This window comes from Natrix helvetica (assembly GCF_964273705.1).
Source record: "Natrix helvetica genome assembly, chromosome: 6".
In the NCBI taxonomy this organism is placed as follows: Eukaryota; Metazoa; Chordata; class Lepidosauria; order Squamata; family Natricidae; genus Natrix; species Natrix helvetica.
The window spans coordinates 76,105,304-76,128,475 of record NC_138553.1 but is presented as its reverse complement, the minus strand read 5'-3'; the positions used below and the strand labels follow the sequence as shown (position 1 = coordinate 76,128,475).

General features: G+C 44.5%; 2 long non-coding RNA genes across 2 annotated transcripts in view; one reads left to right on the top strand and one right to left on the bottom strand.

The window, feature by feature from the left end:
• Positions 1 to 1,896, bottom strand: part of LOC309394640 — a 253,769-nt gene extending 251,873 nt beyond the window's left edge. The window contains exon 1 of the long non-coding RNA XR_014175761.1: positions 1,861 to 1,896. This is a non-coding gene — a long non-coding RNA (uncharacterized lncRNA). The remainder of the gene's footprint in view (positions 1 to 1,860) is intronic.
• LOC309394639 overlaps positions 1 to 23,172 on the top strand; it is a 64,013-nt gene that overhangs the window by 16,457 nt on the left and 24,384 nt on the right. The gene's annotated exons all lie outside the window — the stretch shown is intronic.

Genomic DNA, 23,172 nt, shown 5'->3' with positions numbered 1-23,172 from the left:
GGCGCCACACTAGGAGGAGACTCTATGGTGGGGGAACCAGACTTCCAGTCGGTAAAAGGATGCCATGCTAGGAGGAGACTCTATGGTGGGGGAACCAGACGTCCAGTCAGTAAAAGAAAAAAGGACACCGTGCTAGGAGGAGACTCTATGGTGGGGGGAACCAGACTTCCGGTGGGCTCCAGAATTGAACGGGGGGCTTCCGGTTAGGAACTTTGTGGCTCTTTGAGTGTTTAAAGTTGCCAAATCCTAGTGCGGCATCCTTTTTCCTCTGCCGACCGGAAGTCTGGTTCCCCCACCATAGAGTCTCCTCCTAGTGCAGCATCCTTTTTCCTCTGCCAACCGGAAGCCTGGTTCCCCCCACCATAGAGTCTCCTCCTAGTGCGGTGTCCTTTTTGTTTTTACTGACCGGTGACAGGAATCCACAGCAGAGGGATGAAAGAGCCACATGTGGCTCCAGAGCCGCAGATTGCTGCCCCTGCTCTACACTAAAGTTGAGGTAAGAGCTTGAATGAGAAGGCTATGTTTGCCATTGGTTTACATATCAACAATTGAAAGATTCTAAACTAGATAAAAAAAGTTGTGGGTTTGATTTTGTTAAAAATGAATTGGAAATCTTACTGTGCGGCAGTGATGAACATATTGTTGCTAAGATTTATAAAATGTTACTGAAATTGAATTTGGAAGGTGGGCATGTAAAATATGGTATGATTCAGTGGGCAAGGAACTTTGGATATAATGTGATGTTTGAACAAGTGGAAAATATGTGGGCAAAAAGTTTAAAATTCACACTAAACTACAATTTATAAGAAAATTTATATAAGGTGATGCGTTGCTGGAATTTGACACCGGATAAGTTATCCAGAATGTATAAAGTTATTTCAAATGAATGTTGGAAATGTAAAAGCAAAGAAGGGACTTTTTATCCTTTATGGTAGACATGTGATGAAGCAAGATTCATATTTTAATACAGAACATTCTTAAAATGAAGATAAAGATGAAGCCGGAAACTTTTCTTTTGGGTTTAATGGAAAAAAGACTTGGGGGGAAAATTGGGACTTTGATCTTTTGAATTCCTCAGCCATGCTCGTTCTCAACCTGGCTTCCCATGTTGCCTGAGGAATTCTGGGAGTTGAAGTCCACAAGTCTCAAAGTTGCCAAGTTTGGAGACCCCCTGCTTCTAAGAAAACATACTGTACCAATACGCTTCTTAGCAGCTTCCTGAGTCTCAGTTCAATCAATTTCACAGTCATTGCTGTAGTTTGTGATACTTCAATGATTTCTGTAAATGTTTAGGGAGGAAAGCTGAATTTTAGCCTGGTCTTATTCTTGGAAACAAAGTTTTCTCCACCAGCATCCGGTTTTGAAGGAAGCTTGACAAACCAGTCCTGCATGGGACAGCTGCAGTTTAAAGACTGCCATTTGGATTTGATACGGATTTTTACATTAATCGCCAGGGAGATGAGATGCCCTCAAATAGCTGGCAAGAGGCAGATGGGGGTGGCAGCAGGAAGATTTTGGGACGGGGAGGTTGAGTACAGCTGCTGTGAATGTCATTTCACACCTCTGTTGTGTGGGTCGGTGAGAAGAAAGATGCGAGGGAAACCAGAATGGTTGTGCCCTTTGGGACAGAACATTAAGCAGCCCCCACCTCTCTTCCGCCCATATTTGAAGCTTGTGGAATTGTCCACATCAACAATAATGTATTAATCCAAACTTTATTCACCAGCAGGTGGCAGCACATACACTGAAACTCACCTTAGCAGATCTCAAAAATAATAATAAAAAAAAAACTAAGTAGGACTTTGTTAATGCTTAGATGGAAATCCACCATGGTTAGAGGATAGACTAGGGGTCAGCAACCTGCGGCTCTGGAGCCGCATGTGGCTCTTTTATCCCTCAGCTGCGGCTCCACAATTGATAGGGCTTTTGGTTAGGACAGGTAGAGGAAAAAGGATGCCGCGTGAAGAGGAGACTCTATGGTGGGGAAACCGGACTTCCGGTCGGCTCCAGAATTGAATGGGGGGGGGGGCTTCCGGTTAGGACCTTTGTGGCCCTTTGAGTGTTTAAGGTTGCCGACCCCTGGGATAGACTGTTGAAGAAACAGCTCATAAGGTTGCTGTGAGGAGCCCTTTTCATAGGATGGTCATGAAATTGTGCGGGTGTATCTACAGTGTAAGAAGGAATTGTGCTTAACTGGAGGGAAAAGTTGCCTTTATTACATTTTTTAAGAGAGTTCAGCATTTATCCAGGTGAGACTTTGAGGAAGCACTACCAATACAACAGAACAAATGCCCACTATAACTATATATCCGTGATGGCGAACCTATGGCACGCGTGCCAGAGGTAGCATGCAGAGCCCTTTCTGTGGGCACAGGCGCCATCACTAGCTGCTCTTCTGGTTGAAAAAACAGGCCAATTTTGGGCCTTTTGCAGGCTTTGGGGGGGCTGTTTTTCAAGCTGTTTTCTGGACATTTTTCGGGCTGTTTTCTGGCCAACAAACGGCCTGAAAATGGCCAAAAAACCCAGCCTGAAAACAACCCCCAAAATGGCCCGAAAATGCCGTGAAAAATGGCCCAGAAACAGCCTGAAAATAGCCCCAAAACAGCCTGAAACGGCCCAAAAAACAGGTATGCGTGCACCGACCAGCTGGTCTTCAGATTTCTGGTGCTTCCAGCGCACGCAAATGCACACGCATGCACGTGCGTTCCGATTTGGGCACTCAGTGTCGAAAAGGTTTGTCATCATTGCCATATATATGGATTGGGTGTAATTTTCAGGAAGATGTGAGGATGGAGACAAACTCTGGGTGGCGTGGATTGGCTTCACACTTTGGAATTCCCCTTTAGGGAAGGGAATACAATTTCAGAGCTCTTTCACCCAGTGGTGGTACTCTGCCAGTTCATACCATTTCAAGAAAACCAGTAGCGGCGGCTGCTGGAGGCTCCACCCATCCCGACGTAATGTGCGACCTTCGGCACACGCGAGCACATTCGCATTTGCGAACCGGTAGCGAAGTTAAGTGAATCCCACTATTGCTTCCACCCCATTAAAGCCGCATTAGATGGCCCCCTGAAAGCCATTCGGCGTGTTTATGAATGAGCTGAAATGGATTCTCAGCTCATAAGAAATTACTGTATTTTGGGGAGTATAAGAAGCACCAAGAGTTTGGAGAGGAATTTTATTTAAAAAAAAGTTTTTGCACTCTGCAGGCCTCATTTTTTTGTGGGGGCATGCAGAGAGTTTGAGAGGCCTGCAAAGTGCTCCTGGAGGGTGGGGGGGGGCAGGGGGGGAGCAAAACAAGCAAAGAACAGTCCATTTTTTTGCAAAAACGGGCCCCTTTTTGCCAAAAAAAATATGGCATCCATAGCCTTTAGGAGGCTTGCAGAATGCTCCTGAGGGCTGGGAGGGGCAAAAACGAGCAAAAAGAGATCTGTTTTTACTTGTTTTTCCCTCTCCAGCCCCCAGAAACATTTTGCAGGCCTCCCAAACTCTCTGCACGTCCATTTCTGTAAAGGGGGCGGGGTTTCGGGAGGCCAAAAATGCTGTATTCAGTGTATAAGATGCACCCAGATTTGCACCCTCTTTTTGGGGGGGGGGAAGGTGCATCTTATACTCTGAAAACTACGGTACTTGCAGTCCGCTTTCCAGCAAAGGGAAATCAAAGGAGTTTGTAGTCATTTTGGTATTTTGGCTATGCCACGCAAGGGAAATACACTTGAGAAAGCAATTCTATTGGGAAGAGTGAACAGTAAAAGGAAACAGTAAAGGGAAAAGGAAGAAAAGGCCAAAGAACACAGTGACTGGACACCGTCAAAGCTGACACCAACCAGAGCACAGAACAACTCAAAGAAGCAATGCAAAGATAGGAAGACAGGAAGCGACCTTGGCTCATAGAATCACCAAGAGAATGGACAACATCTTCAGCATCAGCATCATAGCCAGGTGTGTGGGAATGGAAGAGGAAGAGGAACAGGAAGGACATTGCCTTCTGCTGTCTCAGAATGACCCAGTGTCACAACCCTTGAGATGCTCCAGTGTTCTGCGGGGGGAAAATGAGGAAAGGGACGGAGTCTTGCCAATTTCCCCCTTTGCTCAGTTGACTTAGACCATGGAGCTTCAAAGCCTTTAAGCCAGCATTCTCTTTATAGGACCTTCTAGATTGATTGAAGGTCAGGAGCCAAGAGAACCAGGAAGGAAAGAGTTCCAACAGCCACTGTAATGGAGTCCCTCCACTGGTCTTCTCTTTTCTTCCAGCATTAGAACCTCTTCTAGAGAGATGGGTCTTTCTATAATGTGCCCAAAGTCAGATAATTTTAGCTGGTCATTGGTGTCTAGAAGAAGAACTCTGGATTGATTTGCTTAATGCTACATTTTTTGCACCCATCTATGTTATTCTCAAAGTGGCTCAGTGGCTAAGACGCTGAGCTTGTCGATCAGAAAGGTCAGCAGCTCGGCGGTTCGAATCCCTAGCGCCACATAACGGAGTGAGCTCCCGTTACTTGTCCCAGCTTCTGCCAACCTAGCAGTTCGAAAGCATGTAAAAATGCAAGTAGAAAAATGGGGACCACCTTTGGTGGGAAGGTAACAATGTTCCGTTCGCCTTCAGCGTTTAGTCCTGCCGGCCACATGACCACAGAGACGTCTTCGGACAGCGCTAGCTCTCCGGCTTTGAAACGGCGATGAGCACTGCCCCCTAGAGTTGGAAACCACTAGCACATATGTCGTTCCCGACTTTACCGTATTCTCAGAAGTCTTCTCCAACACCAATTTTCAAACAACTCAATATTCTTCCTTTCCTGCTTCTTCAAAGTCTGACTTTTCGCTCCAGGGAATTCCATTGCTTGCGGCATTCTCGTCCTCACAGGTAGAGACACATCACAGCCTCTGTGTAGTATCTTTTCCAAGACCTACCAAGTGCTAGTCTGCAGTGTATTTCTCAACTGCTGGTTTCACATAGCTCTAACATTTTCAGCCGAAACCAACTTTTGAATACTTCCCTCTTCTACTGCAGCTGAGCCAGAAGTAAATTGCAAGTCCAGCTCTCCTCCGACTACGGTGGAAGAAATCACAATTGTATCCTAGGTTTTCTGATATCATCATGGAACTGAGGCAAAATTAAAACATTTCCACAAAGCTGTTGCAACATATCTGGTGTGGCTGGCCCTCCTGCAGAGATTCCTGGGAATCTCTTAGACTTTAGAATGGGTTTTTGTCTGGTGGGTTTTGTGCATGTAGGTACCCTGTTTCCCCCAAAATAAGACCTCCCCGGATAATAAGCCCAATCGGGCTTTTGAGTGTGCTAAAATAAGCCCTCCCCTGAATATAAGCCCTCCCCGAAAATATTGCAACACAGCAGCAGCCCCGAGGTGACCACGCTCGCTGCCTCCTGCCCCTCAAAAATAATAAGACCTCCCCAAAAATATTGCAACACAGCAGCAGCCCTGAGGTGACCACGCTCGCCGCCTCCTGCCCCTCAAAAATAATAAGACCTCCCCAAAAATATTGCAACACAGCAGCAGCCCTGAGGTGACCACGCTCGCCGCCTCCTGCACCTCAAAAATAATAAGACCTCCCTGAAAATAAGGCCAAGTGCTTATTTGGGGGAATCAAAAGAAAATAAGACCCTGTCTTATTTTCGGGGAAACACGGTATGTATTTTTGAGGCGTTGTTTGAATGGGGAATGATGTGAAAATTTGGAAAGGGAAAATTGGGAGAGGAGGAATTCAATAAAATCACGGACATCCTCCAAAGATGCTCCTGCTGCCATTTCAAAGTGGCATTTAGACGTTCCAGTCAAAGGCTAACAGGCCAGCAGTGTTGCAACAAAGCATCTTTCCCAACGGTTCTGACCCCAATGGTGGGTGTGAGAGCCACTGGGATGGCCTTCCAGGAAGAGGAGTTCCAGGAACTGGAGGTGAAATCTGTACGAGAAGTGAGGTTGGGAAAGGAGCGGGAATACATGACTTTAGGCAACAGGCCGGGGGAAGGCCTGGCAGGAAGATGAAGAAAAAATCAAGATGGCAGCCATAGCCTTGCAATTAGAGCCCTCCCCCCCTTGTGTGTGTGTGTGTGTCATGAGGGCTTCCGTTGCATGTTTTATGGCCACCATTTTGACTTTTTGATCCACTCCTTTTATGGACATTCCTGGTGAGGCCATGGTAAAATGGAGCAACTACAAGATCTGCAGGGAGTGGTGGTTCCAAGACAAATGCCCGATTTATTTATCTGTTTGTTTGTTTGTTTGTTTGTCAACAAGTACAAGGAAACAAGTATGAAAACACATGGGAAAATGGCACAAATAAATGGATATAAATAAGCAAAACATAGCCATAAGAACATAAAAAAGAGCACATATAAATTGGACAGTAGGACAGGGATGGTACTATGCACGCAGTGCCTTTATGCACCACCCCCTTCATGGACCTCTTAAGAAATGCGTAAGGTCCACGGTAGACAGCTTGGAAGTGCTTTGAGACACATCAGATCAAGTCCAAGCAGGGATGTGGAAATTTATATCGTGTTGCCCTTATAGTGTTTTCACATCTTCATACATGGTTGCTATGAGATGTTTTACACATTTAGGTCCAGTGTCAACAGCCTGATACTTTGGCATTTGTCAGTAGGAGGCTGACGACTGGCATTCTCATTGCACCCTACCCACCCCAAATTTAGAAGATAGAAATATTTGAGGAGGATATTTATACTTGCTATAGGGATGCTATTTAGAGTTCATTGGTCTCCCAGCACCACCTCCTCTTCCCCTTGCCTTTGTTTTACTCTCTCAGGCATTCTGGGCTAGATCAAGATGAACAGAAAACATGGTTCAGCATACTCAAATGAGACCTTCAACTAACGCAGCTTGTGGTCAAGATGTCATTTAGTCCTCCAATTTCCGAAAACGAATGTAATATAAAGGATTAAACTTTCACTTCGTACTGGATATTTTCTACCATCAGTTGATTGGTGAAATGTCTCCATTGCTCTAAAACAGTGTTGGCAAATCTTTTGGGCACTGAGTGCCAAAATGGGAGCGCGCGCCCACATGGGAGAGCACCAGAAACTGGAAGAGCCATTCTCTGGCATGCATGCACGTGCCAGGAAGCTGAGCTTCTGGTTTCTGGTGTGCACATATGCGCCGGTCACCTGGTTTTCCAATTTCCAGCATACATGTATACATGAAGACCAGCTGGCCGGTGCGTATGCGTGCACCAGAAACCGGAAACTCAGCTTCCCAGTGTGAAGATGCACGCCAGGGAGCTGCTCTTTCTGTTTCCGATGCTCCCGTGTGCACAAAGACGAGCTGGTCAGGGTGCCAGATATCTGGAAGAACAACGGGCGATGGCTGGTATGCCCGGAGAAATAGCTCTGTGTGCCATTTCCGGCATGCATGCCATAGGTTCGCCATCACAGCTCTAGAAATTGACTATTTCCCAATTATGGACCTTGAGCATTGTAGGAAGACCCATTTGCGGAGGAATGAGTTCTTTGAAGAATGGCTGTCCTCATTGGCATGAAATAGAAGGTCTTTTGGAATCACTAAAATCACATAAATAGATCCTTCTTGGTTGTGTACCTCTGGAACAGAAGATGGACTCTGAATCTTTAGACAATTCTGTGTGCTTCTGAGATACTTACATGGGAGCCACCATTATGATGAGTTTTGGGGGTTCTACTACCATTACCAAATGAAATACAGCCAGCGGCTATTTCATGTTTATCCCATCGTGGAGGGGGGAAAAAAGGAAAGTGCTAGAAAAATATAATGAGGGTAGCAGACCTCCGAAAAAGATGGCTGTGACATCTGGAATTCCAGTATCCTTTTGTGGATGAAGCTGGGGAGTTTGGAACATTAAAAACCTCTTGTGGAAACTCACTGGAAATGTTCCACTGAACTGGGATTGTAGGTGAGAGGTGCTGGTTAATGGAGAAGAATGCTTTGTACATAAAGAAGCCTATTGAGGGGGGCAATTTGAGCTGATTTCCTGTTTAAGAAATCATGGATGAGATATAGGAGAGGAGGAGCCCGCCTATCCATCTCTATCCCATTCATGCACAGATCTGTTTCTAGTCTGTTTGACTTCCCATAATAGCAATCATTCCCTTAAAACCTCATAAATGACCATCGTGAGCTGCAGGATAAGACTTAAATTATGTTGGCAACTAAAAGAAGGAAGGGAAGAAGTGATCTACCAGACGGTATGTTCTTCGCTTCTTATTTTATGACCTTAGGAACCAGATGTTTGTTTGGATGGCTTCCATGGACCGATCAGCCCATAGCTGATGGATTGACTTGTTCCTAGTCTAATTTCTCTCCAAACTAACAAATTGGTTCCCCCCCCCCTCCCCAACGTCACCTTCAAACACTGGTCCAGATGACAGTGGAAAGGGAACACTAGGCCTGTTAATAACCTTATCAGTCATGAAGGTGGATGATTTGCAGCTTCCTGATTAGGTACATAGAACATTGGGCCATGTGAAAAAGTAATCAGGATGCAGAACAGAATGGTTTCCCCAGGCTTGACTGTAAAAATGAAACCTGCCATGTTAACTGGTGCCTGTTTTGGCCTTGGCTTTCAGGAGGGCCCAGAAGAGACGTTAGAGAGGTCAAGATGGCAGCAAGGTTGGAGTTTGGGTTAGGGTTTGATCATTTCTCCCACTTAAGAATTAAGCGAGATCTTCAAAGAGTTTGGCTAAATAGCTCCCATTTTCATCTGGAACAGGGGTCTCGAACTCGATTTCATTGAGGGCCGCATCAGGGTTGTGTTTGACCTCGGGGTGTGGGTGTGTAGCCAGGGCGGGTGTGGCCAGCTTGATGTCACTCATGTCGGGGGGGGGGGGTACTTGTGTTGCAGTGGTGGGTCCCGGATCCCGTTGCAACCAGTATGGTGCAACAGGGCCGGGCGTCCACCACATGAACGCCTGCAGTGCGCACCTGCATACTTACCCGCAACGCTCCAGCTGCTTGGCGGAGTGTCATGCAGGCGCCATACGCTCCGTGTGCCTGCGTGGAAGCCCTGAAAACCTCAAATACTGGTAAGGAGCACGGGCGGGCAGGTGGGCCCTCCAGAGCACTGTACCAGAACGGTACTTGGTGCTCCCGGCAGGCACCGGTACGCCCGTACCAGGGTGTACCGGTTGTAACCCACCACTACTGTGGTGGCCCGGGTGCTCTGCAAGCAAAAACAGGCTCCCGAGGTCCAGAGGTGGCATTCTGCTGGATCAGACTGGTTTGCCTGAACCGATAGCGGAAATAGTGCGCCCACCCTGGCTCTATTTCGTCCTATTTAGGGATGTTTTTTGAGCAAAGCTCATGCACGGAAGGCTGGGCAGGTGCGAACACTTGAGAACTGGTAGGGAAGGTAAGTGAAAGCCACCCCTTGCTATGGCGGCCTGCTGCAACCCTCTGCCAGTGAGAGCCACTTGCGGCCCTCCCGAGTTCCATTTTCGCTGGCAGAGGTACCGCAGGCCAGTCCTTCGCTGTTTCCAGCGAGGGCCCAAGGGCCAGATCTAAGCAGCCCATCGGCAAAATCCAGCCCCTGGGTTTTGAATTTGACACCCCTGGTCTAGAAACTCTTTGCATACCAAAACTGATTCTAGAAAAGAGCCCTTTCTGAAAGGATCCTAGTTTTTAGTCTTGTTAAAGACTTCTGAAAATATTGGATGGAGCATCGCAAGAGGATTTTATTGGCATATTCAGTTGTAGAGTTGTCCATTCAGAAACACCAAGCTTGGCTGAGACACACTGCCATTATGGCCATGTTTCCTTTCCCCCTATTGCGGCCTACCAGTGGCAAGCGAGCTGGTGGCAGGCTCACAGTGGGCATAGATTGCACACATTTTTATATCACTTTAAGGGTGATAGACCTGCAAGGAAGCAGTGGATCAATGGCTAAGACACTGAGCTTGTCAATCAGAAAGGTTGGCAGTTCAGCGGTTCGAATCCCTAGCGCCGCGTAACAGAGTGAGCTCCCATTACTTGTCCCAGCTTCTGCCAACCTAGTAGTTCGAAAGCATATAAAAATGCAAGTAGAAAAATAGGAACCCCCTTTGGTGGGAAGGTAACAGCATTCTGTGTGTTTTCGATGTTTAGTCATGTCAATCACATGACCATGGAGACATCTTCAGACAGCGCTAGCTCTTCGGCTTTGAGCACCGTCCATAAAGGTGGAAATGACTAGCACATACGTATGTGCGAGGGGAAGCTTTACCTTTAAGGTTGATAGAACTGCAAAATTGGAGAGTCCTTGTTTTAGGAAATTCGTTGAACGGTCACCCTGAGTTGATCATGTACGGGTTAATTCTTCCACAACGATCTTTCCACATTAATTCATTTGGGACTTCAGTTAAATCAAAGTCAGTCATTCTCTCCAAGATAAGCAGGAACTACTTGAACTGCCCTGGACCTTGCCACAATTGCTGGCAACCAGCCTGGAGATACTTCTGTTGGCTTTGGCAAGAGGTTGGCAGAGAAGTATGTGATGGCAGAACCTTTGCTCTGACAGTTGAAGCAACAGGCAAGGTGGACCAACAGGCTGAATATCCCATTAGAACTTTCCAAGTTCCTTTCCCTCACTGAACGCCCATCCCTTGATGTTTTTAACTTGGAGATACTTAATATGACTATAAGGTAGTCAAGAGTTTCATAAAGCACCTTGTGATGCAATATGTTGTGGCCCGCCAGCAGAGCTGGCAGCAGAGTCGGACAGTGAGCAGGTTGGGGTGGAACATGGGCCAGTGTTGGAGTCTGGGGAAGGCTCTGATGAGGGCTCTATGTCAGAGGCAGAGATGGGGCCAGGGCCAACTGACAGTTATCAGCTGCCTTTGGAGTCGGAGATCAGTGGGGCATAAGAACAGCTGGAGCCCGGTCAACTCAGGAGTAAAGGCACAGGTGGATGGTGAATGGCCCCTCCTATAGGTAATAAAGAGCAGTGAAAGTGGAGGGAAGTTTGCAAGAGAAAATTAGTTTATTCATTAGGGTGAAGACCTGTTCCTGGCTTCTTGCCAAATAATTGCTGCTACTGAGTGGCGTTTGGAAGATATCGGCCTGGCAACTCTCCAAGCCTGATAAAGGTCTGTAGTTGTGAAATCTAATGAAAGACTGTAGAGGAATTCCCTTTAACCTAAATAAAAGAAGTTTTATCCGGACGAGGAGTCTGCTTCATGCTCTTGGGAAGTCTAGGTCAGAACACAATGTTAGAAACGTGGAACTAGGATTCAGGAAGGCCATGTTCAAACCCAGCCTCCATTATGGAAACTCCCTAGGTGACTTTGCCCTCCCCTCTCTGCCATACCTAATTTACACCACAGGCAGTGGTTATTGGGGGGTGGGGTGGAAGAGAGAAATGTTATGGTGTGATAAACTCAATTTAACATTAAAAATATTAGAAACAGAAACTTGAAATTGACGACGACTTTTATTAGGGATGAAGATGACCTGTGACCACCCAATCACATTCCTTCATAGCGGGTAGAAAACTTTGGATATCTTGAGAACTTGCAAAGTTCTGATGGACCATAATAGTACATTTTACTCTTCAATCAAGTTATCCTTCTTTTGCACATTGGGGGACAATGAAGGTAGTTCTGTTTACGTCAGCTGTGGAAAATCTTGGGTTTCAGCCAATTGATCCGATGGATCAGCTTGTTGAAAAAGTAATGTCTCCCTAAAACCTTGAACAGGAGAGAATGAACGTGGCCCTGTTCCAATCTCAATCACACTTACAAAAATCTGGTGTTACATGATCTCAAACAAGGGTCCTTAGAGAGAATGATTAGATATTTATCTATCTCGGTTTGTAGGATCTGCTATGGGCTTGCTAAGAGCTTGTAGATTCATTCTACATTTGGGGCTATCTTTGCCAATTTGTCTGATTAAGAGCTGAGCAACTTCTTCAAGGTGAAATCCTCCATGATTTAATGTCATCAGAACGTAACAAAGCAACGTCTATAATAAACGTTTGTCTAAAACAGGAGAAGTTCTTTCTCCATGCTAGCTATTTTATCCCAGAAAGTAGTCACTATTAGAGGATTTGTTTTTATGTCTTCCTGACGTTTAGGTAGTCCTGTTTATGCTTTGAGGAAATAGAAACTGGATGCAATGAAGTGCACAGTGGATTCAAGATTATATTGCAATTCTTGAAATCTTAATGGGGGAAAACAGAAAAGGAGGATCTCAGCTGGATGGATAGCTAGATGAATAGGTGGATGGATAGACAGATGACTTTAGCATCCAAAGGAAAGTTGTGTCGTACCCATCACCTAGAATAGAATAGAATAGAATAGAATAGAATAGCAGAGTTGGAAGGGACCTTGGAGGTCTTCTAGTCCAACCCCCTGCCTAGGCAGGAAACCCCATACCATTTCAGACAAATGGCTATCCAACATCCTCTTAAAGACTTCCAGTGTTGGGGCATTCACAACCTCTGGAGGCAAGTTATTCCACTGATTAATTGTTCTGACTGTCAGGAAATTTCTCCTTAGCTCTAAGTTGCTTCTCTCCTTGATTAGTTTCCACCCATTGCTTCTTGTCCTTCCCTCAGGTGACTTGGAGAATAGTTTGACTCCCTCTTCTTTGTGGCAACCCCTGAGATATTGGAACACTGCTATCATGTCTCCCCTAGTCCTTCTTTCTCTTAAGCTAGACATACCCAGTTCCTGCAACCGTTCTTCACACGTTTTAGTCTCCAGTCCCCTAATCATCTTTGTTGCTCTTCTCTGCACTCTTTCTAGAGTCTCCGCATCTTTTTTACATCATGGTGACCAAACTGAATGCAGTATTCCAAGTGTCACCTTACCAAGGCATTCTAAAGTGGTATTAACACTTCCCGTGACCTAGTTCACCAATCCTCAAACTACGGCCCATGAGCCAGATACGGCCAATGCAAAGTATTTGGCCAGCGGAATGGTGGGATTTAACCCCGTCCCTCACCCCACCCCTCACCATTGGCCTTACCTTCCAGTGAGCATCCACTCCAGCTGCACTTCTGGTTAGTTATTTCACCGGTTGAGCTGCACTTCTGATCACACCGCTGCCGCCGAAGGTAAGGCCGAAGGGTGCTGGGAGAACCAGCTGACTGAGGGTTGATTTCGCCAGTGCAGCCACGTGATCTAGGACCGGCGGGTGAGTAGGGGAGGGGCTTCTGCTGGCTTGAAAAGCAGCTCTGCTCTTGTGAAGTAGTGCTTTAAAAGTCTTTAAAAACACTTTAAAAATGCTTTAAAAACAGGATGTTTTTCATAGCCATATAATCCAGGGGTGGGTGAGTAGGGGATGGGCAAATGCAGCAAGGACATAGGCAAAATGGGCTGCTAAATTGGTCACGCCCAGTCACATGACAACCTAGCCACACCCACTCAGTCACATGACCACCTAGCCACGCCTACTGAGCCAATCCGCCCCGCCCCAACAGTCTGAGGGACCGTGAATTGCCCCCCTGTTTAAAGATTTTGAGGACCCCCTGAGCTAGGTATTCCTCAAGACACCAGTCAGGACTGGATCTAGACCTGGTCAGGTCTTAAGTACAGGTTGTCCTCAACTTACAACAGTTCATTTAATGACCATTTTAAATTACAACGTCCCTGAAAAAAGTAGCTTATGACCATTTTTCACAGTTACAACCTTTGCAGCATGGCTCCTTTGGTTTGGTTTTTGCTACTGTATTTTACTGATGATATTATTATTATTTTTATTACTGGGTTTGTGGCACTGTGTAAGTATGAGCCACATAGAAGCTGTAATTAGGGCAGTGTTGCCCTATTAACTAGTGAACCAGTCCATCCATTCCACCGAGTCATTCTTTTTTCTAGTTTTTAACCGGCGGAGTAGTTTCTAAAATGAAAATCGAGAAGACAACGAGTAGGAAGAGACCACAGTCTGTGGGGCTGCCACCCCTCCTTTTCTTGCCCCTTGGCTCATTCTGTTCAGATCTGTACCTTTTCCCAAGGTTTTCCCAGCCCCAGAGAAAAATCTGGGTCTAAGCATCCTTCCACTCACAGGAAGGAAGTGAGTGACTTTGAATTTACCCTAACAACCGGAAGGAAAAGAAAGGGGCAAGGAAGTCCCCTCCCATCACTCTGTTTAGATGGATATTCAAAAACACCTTAGATAGAAAATGATTTTTCACCCCACTGGCTGGAGCTTCAGTCTTCTATGCCATCAACAAGAACACATCTTTTCCTCTGTTTAAAGCAGCATTTGGTAGCTTCACTTGGACTATATATTCATAAAATAAATAAATTAATTAATAACAATTAAAACATTCTGCTCCAGATTGCAAAAAATCCTGTTTTTGGTACAACTAGGCAAGATACGTTTTGGACATACTTCCAATCCAGAAGGAACTGTGAACTTAAGAGAGATCTCCAATCAGAGCACTCAACCAATGGAACAGAAGTTGCCTTCAGAAGTTGTGGGAGCTTCATCACTGGAGGCTTTCAAGAAGAGATTGGACTGCCATTCGTCTGAAATAGTATACAGTCTCCTGCTTGAGCAGAGTGGGGTGGGGGTGGACTCCAAGGCCCCTTCCAACTCTACTATTCTATGTTCTATTATTCTATGTTGCATATACAGTAGTGGCCAAAATGGTGGAAACCTTTTTTTTTGGGGGGGGGGGAATGTATTTTTGAGGTTTGATGGCTAATAACACCACTTTTTTGGGGGGGCGAGTAGTACCATAAAAGTATATATCAATAGAAATATAATTTAATCAAGAATGTAAGGCAATAACTTTTATGAAGGATTTGCTATTAGAATAGCAGTTATAAAGAAGAAAAGTGAAACACACAGAAAAAGTGAGATATACAAAAATTATCACCATAGAAAAAAAATGAGATATACAAAAATTATCACCATAGAAAAAATGGGATATACAAAAGTTATCACCATATCAGCTAACACTTGGTTGGGTAACCTTTAGCATGAATTATGGCCTTACAACATCTTCCCATGGAGTGAACCAAGTATTTTAGTTCTGCAGCTGTTATAATGTGAAACCAAGATTGAATGACTGCTTCTATTAACTGGGTTTTATTGCTGGGTCGCTTCTGACCTATACCTTTTCATAGAATACAGATAATTGAACAAACGTTATTTTTCCATTGATATATAATTTTATGGTACTACTAAAAAAAAAAGTGGTGTTATTAGCCATCAAACCTCAAAAATACACTTTTTCCCCCTCCCCAAAAGGTTTCCACAATTTTGGCCACTACTGTACTTTTTTAAAAAAAAAGGTTTTATATTTTTTATTCTCTTACATACAATTATAGGTATACATTCACATAGTTATTCTTCTTCTTTACATTTCTCATTCTTGTACTTTTGTTATTTCATTTAAAAGGTTATAATATACGTTTTGGGTTGCTTTATTTACCATCCCTTCCTCCTTTTGTAACACCTCCTTATTTTCCCTTTCTTTTCTCCCTCCCTCCCTTCTCTGCTTCCTTCCTTCCTCCTCTCATTCCCCTTCCTTCTCCTCTTACCTCTCCCCTACTCCTCTCTTCCTCTTCCCCTTCCTATCCTCTCTCCTCCTCTTTCTCTCCCTTCCACCCTCCTCTCCTCTCCTTACCTCTTCCTTCCTTCCCTACTGTATTTCCTGTAGGTATGGAGGCTACAGGTTTTGATAAGCTTCAAGCCAGTTGCAGGAATCTGACCACACATTTTCAGGACACTAAATTTTATTACCAAAGAAAAGCTATGGTGAGACTAGGTTCTCATCATTGTAGGTTCTCCTTACAATGGAGAGTTAGATCTATATAGGGTAGATACATAGGGATGAAGCAATGAAAGGAAAGGAGGGAGGAGATGCGGCGGTTTGATGGATGAAGCTTTCTGCGGAAGCAATTACAAGTCCCTTCTCAGTTAATGTGTAAAAAATCCAGTTGGGTTTGTTTTGGGCAAACCTATTTATTTGTTCATCATATTTACAGGGCTACCTACCCCACAGATTCTAAGCAGCACACGATACAATCATAACATCAACATATTAAAGCCAGTACAATTAAAAACAATATTATTAATGGCAAGACGCTAGAGGAGATTGATGTTAAAAGCAATGCAGCCGTCTCATCAGATCACTATTTCCGTGAGATTCCCAAACTTGCTGACACTTGTGGCTTTCTGAAGGATATCATGAGTAGGATCAATCTCACCCCTGGGGGGGGGGTTCTACAGGGTGGGTGCCCCCCTCAGCACAAAAGCCTTGGTCCCACCAGACCTCAGCATACCTCTTCTGCCAGATATAATCAGTTCGGTGAACCCTCATTTGATACATGAAAATGATGCTTCAAATAGCCCAGTGACATACTGTTCTGACTTAGGCTTCCCAAGATCATGAAGCCAACTCTTCGTCCAGATAAAACCTTTTTTATTTAGGTTAAAAGGAATTCCCCTCCAGCAAAGTCCCAGCAAACAGTCTTTCGTGAGATTTCACAACTACCTACCTTTATCAGGCTTGGTGAGCTGCCAGGCTGATATCTTCTAAACGCCACTCGGTAGCAGACAATACTTGGCAAGAAGTCAGGAACAGATCTTCCCCCTAATGGATTGAACTAATTGTCTCCTGCAAACTCCCCTCCCTTTTTGCTCCTCTTTTATTCCCTATGGGAGGGGCCATTCATAGTCCACCTGTGGCTTTACTCCTGAGTTGGCCCTTAGCTGTTCCCTTCTCCTGGCAGCTCTGCGCACGCGGACATAGGGAACAGGCTCCAGCTGTTCTTCTTCCCCATTGATCTCCCACTCCAAAGGCAGCTGGTAACTGTCAGACGGCCCTGTCCCCCTCTCTGCCTCCCCAGACTCCAGGACTGGCTCATGTTCCTCCCCAATTTTCTCACTTTCTGAGTCTGCCACTAGCTACTCTGGCTGCTAGCGGGCCACAACACATAACATGAAGGACTTTAAAGGTCAAAACCAGCCCCGTGATTCGGACTGGCAAGCAATTCAGCTCACGGAGCAGAGTGTAACATGTCCCATTCTAGGAACAACCACAACAACGCATACTCCTGCATTTTGCCCCAACTAAACTTCTGGACACTCTTCAAGGTCAGCCCCATGTAAGAGCACATTACAGTGGTCCAGCTGGAAGCTAACCAGAGCATGAGTGACCATGGGCAGGGCCCCCTGGTTTTGTATTACCTGTGCATTGTTACCATTGAAAATAAGAGGTTTTCAACAAATACAGCTGCATAGTGGAGAAATTCAGCAAGGAGGAGGACTCTATATCTATCTATCTATCTATCTATCTATCTATCTATCTATCTATCTATCTATCTATCATCTATCTATCTATCTATCTATCTATCTATCTATCATCTATCTATCTATCTATCATCTATGTATATATATATGGCTCTGTGTGTGTGTCTTAGTTTGTGTGTGTGTGTGTTCCACCATAACTCTTGAATACCTTGAGCAATTTCAACCAAACTTGGTACACAGATGACTTACTCTCTGGAAACAAATATTGTGGGGGTAAGACACCCCTAACACCCCTTGGGGGGGTGTTCTGTTAAGATACAGCCTGTTGTGCCTTCAAAGGCTTCTACTGTATTCATGTAAAATGGTTTCTACTGTACAGCGCGGTGGAGTTGCCATGGTAACAGCGTCACGGTATGGGGCTTCACGGGGGCTCCCTCTTAAGGGGGAAAATCCAACATTAAAAATTATGTTTGGTCTGTACATTTTCTCCCTATAAATAAATACCCGGGCAACGCCGGGTTATCAACCTGTCCTGAATAAGATCTTGAGTAAAATCTTTCGGGTTGGGTTGAAGATCATTGTGTGGGTATAAATGGACGCTTATTGAAAAATCTGCTTAAATTTCAAAACAACACTGAAGCTCTAAAACATTGGTTCTCAAACCCATTCCTTCATTCATTCCTTCATTCCCCCAAAACCCCTTATCAGAAAGTCCTCATGTAGATGTCCCTGATGTGATTGGATAATGGGTTTGTGTCCCTTTGGGTAAAGTGAACAACAACCCAAGTTTTCCCCAGTTTTGGATAATTTACCCAGGTTTGGGAAGTACTATTCCAAAGGATAGACCTGGGACATCCTATCCCTAAAGGAAGTCAGTATTTCGCACAGTCCTTTCTTTGTTAGAAGGACCTGTCTGTCAACTTCTTCCAAGATAGAACAATAGAACAATTAGGAAACTTTATGCTGTGAACAGATTTGGCTACCGATCAATGACTTCAGGCTAACTACCTAGCCTTGTAACCTTTTGGGGAGTCACCTTAACACCTGTCTTCCTGTTGTTCCTGGAAAGTACCCTCCTTCCAGCATTGTGAAACACAATGACCTTCGTAAGCACCAGGAGTACTTAGTTTTTATTCCCCCACTGCATCGTTTCCAAGTGATGGTATTGTTGGGAATCAAAGGGTTTCATTGTGCTTTATTTTTACTTTGTAAAAGAAAAGAAGAATTGTCTCAGTCTTTTTTTTTGTAGTGAGAAGGGCAGGTGTAACGCCAGTTATTTAGCAATTATCTGCATTTTTTAAAGATTTTTTTTATTTTTATTCTCTTATATATAATTACAGGTATACATTCACATAGTTACTGTTCTTATTTATCTTTATCACTTTTCCATATTGGTTTTTCCATATAAAAAAACTTAAAATATACATTCTGGGTTGCTTTTCTTATCATCCCATACACCTATTTTGTATTATCCCCACCCTATTTTTATTTTCACCCACCCTCCCTTCTCTACTTTCTTCCTTCCTCCTCCCCTTTCCCTTCCCTTCTTCCCTTACCTCTCCTCTACTCCTCTCTTCCTCTTCCTTGTCCTACCCTCTCTCCTTCTCTTTCTATCCCTGCCTTCCTTTCATTTCCTCTTTCCTCCTTCTCTCCCCTTTCCTCTCTTCTCCTTTCCTGCTCTTTTCTTTTCCTTTTCTGCTATTGTGGTTATCTCTTTTCAACTCTGAACTGGTGTATTTTCAGGATGGCATTCCTGCAAACCCCGTTATAATTTTATGCTTATCCTTTCCTATTCCCTTTTCTTCATTATCATGTCCTATTTTTTTCCCTCTGTATCTCATTCTTGAACATATACTTGTATATTAATACTTTCTTTTCTATTTCCCCCCTCTTCCACCTCTTTTCCATTTAATAGTGTCTTGACTGGGTTCTAGATCTCTCTCTTGCTATCTTTTCTAGATTCCTTTCTCTAACCCAGGGATTGGTAATCTTAAATACTCAAACAGCCATTTGGACCCGTTTCCCACAGAAAACACGGGGAGCCACAAAACGCTTCCTGTGCCTATTTCCTGAGCAGCCACAAAACTAGTATATGTAGTTGAATTAAAGGTTCTGTTTTCTTCTGAAACTTTTCCTTTCTTGGATTTCACCATGTTTGGCCTACCGAGCGTTGAAAAGCTCAAGAAATCACATTCTAGGAGGTTAGAATGTCGCTCATTGGCGGGTGTAACGCATATTTTGAGCAACAGGGAGCCGCAGCAGAGATAAAAGAGCCACATGTGGCTCCAGAGCCACAGATTCCTAACTCATACTCTAACCAATCATAAAATCTTCCCCATGTCTTGAAATACACCGATTCCTCTTTATCCTTTATTCTCACCCCACCCCACCCCAAAATCAATTATCTCTATTCTGTGCCTAAGTTCTCCTGGACCATTTTTGATTCCGAGAGGAATTTATTCTGAAGCTGGAGAATAAAGACAAATCGGAAGAGTTTATTCTTCTCTGCTGGTGTTTTGCACACGTTGTTGCAAAAGCAGCATTTAGGAGCAGAAGGGACCCATCAAATGTGCAAATGGGGCTTCACTCTTCTCAAGGTTGGTCCGAGGATCCATACTGCTACCCAGTGTTGTCCCTTGGCTTCTTCCATCACTAGTTAAGCGCACATTTGGAAGTTCCACAGGTGTTGAAATCTGCATATCTTAAGTTGCCAAGGTTGGGAAACATTGCTCTACAAACTCCTTGCACACACCTGGTTATTTGCATCTTTTAGCGAGTCATTAAAAGGCCACCTGGAGGTTTACCTGTGTCCTCAGAGTCACCTGAGTGGTGCAAATGGGTGTGGAGTCTTCCTTAGAACTGCTGAAAGGACTGTGTTGCAGATTGGAGATAGATGACGTTATATTCCCTCCCCTTCTGTTGAGAGAGGGCGGCTCAATTTTGACATACGTGGCCTTTTTGACCGCTCTTTCAAACCAGTGGTCCTCTCTGTCCAAAATGTGGACTTGGCTGTCTTCAAAAGTGTGGTGTCAGACCTGCAAGGATTTTTTGGGGAACCCTGACAAGTGGCCTTTGTCTTGTTGTCTATCCGGGTTCAGTTCCAAGTGGGGAAAAAGACACTGGAAACATGGAGATTGTTTGGAAAGATGGTTTTAATGGTAGACAGGATCACATGCTTCACGTTCTTGAGTGAAGACAAAAAAAGGGAACAGTTCAGAGGTGGTATTCAGCAGGTTCTGACCAGTTCCGGAGAACCGGTAGCGGAAATTTTGAGTAGTTTGGAGAACCGGTAAATACCAGCTGATCGGGAAGAAATGGGGATTTTGAAGTAACCTTCCCCTGGAGTGGGGAGGGAATGGAGATTTTACAGTATCCTTCCCCTGCCACACCCACCAAGCCACGCCGACCAAGCCACACCACACCCACCAAGCCACGTCCACCAAGCCACGTCCACAGAACCAATACTAAAAAAAAAAATTGAATCCCACCACTGGAACAGAAGCTGAGAGTGCCTGAGTTTTATACCCTCTCTGGGCTTTTGAATTTGAGCTTGTATTCTGATTGGTTGTCAGACTCCCATGGGGCCATGCAGGGGCAACTCTGTAGGCTGTCCTGAGTCCCAAGCTTGGTTGACTCTTGCTGGGTGATGATGTAATGAAAAGGCTTTGGGATTCCTATTATGGCTCTGCCTGCAGGTGGTAGATCTTTTATTATGTAGAATAGACTGGCTCAGACCTTAATGGCCCATTGACAAAGGGATGGGTGATGAGTTTCTGCCTCCCTTGTAGGGGAAATATTCTGTCCTTTTAATAATTCCTAAAATATCTCATTTTCCTAGGTGCTAACAGGATGGGGGAGAATGATGCCCTTTTTTCCCCCAAGGTTCCTTGATGTTTTATTCATGTCAGTGTGAATATTAAAAAGAAAAAGTTAAATACCAAAATACTAAATGTTTCGGTGATTAACCTGGCCTGGAGATTGCCAGGAAAAGTGGGCTGGTTGGCTTTGATTCCTGCAGCACCTTGCAACAGAAGAAAACAACATACCTACAGGTAACCCTTGACTTACAACCGTTGGTTCAGTAGCCATTCAAAGTTCCACCTCCACTGAAAAAGGGATGTACAACTGGTCCTGACCCTTACAACATCCCCATGGTCATGGGATCAACATTTGGGTGTTTCTGTATTTAGCACAGTTGCAGGATTCCAGTGTCCTGTAAATATCCCGTATAACCTTCCCAGCCAGTTTCTGGCAAAACAAAGACAACGGGAGAACCTGGATTCACTTAATGAGTGCATGGTTCACTTAACAACGGTGATTCACTTTAACTGTTGCAACGAAGGTGACAACGTTGGGTGTGACTCAGTTAAGAGCTGCCTTGCTTAGCAATGGAAATTCTAGTCCCAGTTGTGATCTTAAGTCAAGGATTAGCTGTGCCGCAGAGTTGGGAGTGCTGTTGATTTCTCTAAGCTTGGATGTTTACTTAGGCAGAGTAATAGAATAACAGAGTTGAAAGGGACCTTAGAGGTCTTCTAGTCCAACCCCCTGCTCAAGCAGGAAACCCTACACCATTCCAGACAAATGGCTGTCAAGTCTTTTCTTTAAAAGCTCCTGAGATGGAGAACCCACAACTTCTGAAGGCAAGTCATTCCACTGATTGTTCTAAGTACCAGGAAGTTTCTCCTTAGTTCTAGGTTGCTTCTCTCCTTGGTTAGTTTCTATCCATTGCTTCTTGTCCTACCCTCAGGTGCTTTGGAGAACAGTTTGACTCCCTCCTCTTTGTGGCAACCCCTGAGATATTGGAAGACTGCTATCATGTCTCCCCTGGCTGCCTATGGACATGAGAGAGTCCCTGATTGGACAAGGTGCTCCAGCCAGCCGGCGGGAGAATTGCACCCCTCTCATTGGTTCCCCGCCTGACAACTCTCGGTATAAATAGCTGTCAGGCGGGCAAGTTGTGTTTGTTCTGTTATCTACTTGTGAAGTTGTTAATAAATAGCAGTTGATGAACCAGTCGCCTCCTCATCATTACTGAACGCAAGGACTTAAAACCCCGCCTCCCCGAAAAATCAGGGTTTTACAGATGTTACAGATGGGACATAGGTTTTAAAAAATCTGAGGCTGGGTCTGCCTACCTTGACTTTCAAACTTTTCCTAGACCCCCCTCTCCAGGTAGCTATATAAAAGCAGCTCTACCGGTTTCCCCTTTAGTTTGTGCCTTTAACACAGCCCCACTATAATGTCCTTTTTTTAACTGTCATATTTTATTCTGTATTTTTGCACATTCATCTCTGTCTCCAGGGAGTCCTGCCTTGCATAAAATCTTCCTTGTTGGTGGAGTCAAAGGACGCTTTGGGTTAAAGAGGTCTGTTAGAAAGAAGACAGAAGAGGAGAATGAAACAAAACCCCAACAATAAACGCTGCATTTCCCGCCGGAGGCATATTGAAAGACAAACTCGGTCTCGGCTTTTCTTTTCTTTTTTTATATTAAAAAAATTTATTGAGATGATGTAATTACAAGCATTTAAAAATTATTTGCAACTCACTGGCCCTGAGTAAAGGCATTCTTGTTTTGACTTTTGTTACATTCATTCAGTTCACTCCCTTAACCCCACACCTCGAAGAGAATAGGAAGCGCCATCTTCAACAGATTATAATTTACTTAAGAAAATAATAAAAAAAGAGATTTTTTTTTCCCTTAAAAAACAACAACAACGCGGCAGCACGATCTCCTTTCGGCTTTGCATATGGCTGCGGCTAATTCAACAGAAGACAGCAAATGTTTCATTCTTACTTCTCCTTCGAACTCTTGAGCTGCCAGCAAGTCTCGGTATACAGGGGAAAATTTTGAGTGAATTCTTACAAGGGACTCTTTTCCAAAGTTTTTTTTCTTCTTTTTTTAACATTGTTTTAGCAGACTTTCTGTTCCTTTAACCACTGGCTAAGAGCAGGGAAATGCCAAATGTTACAACAGGAGGAA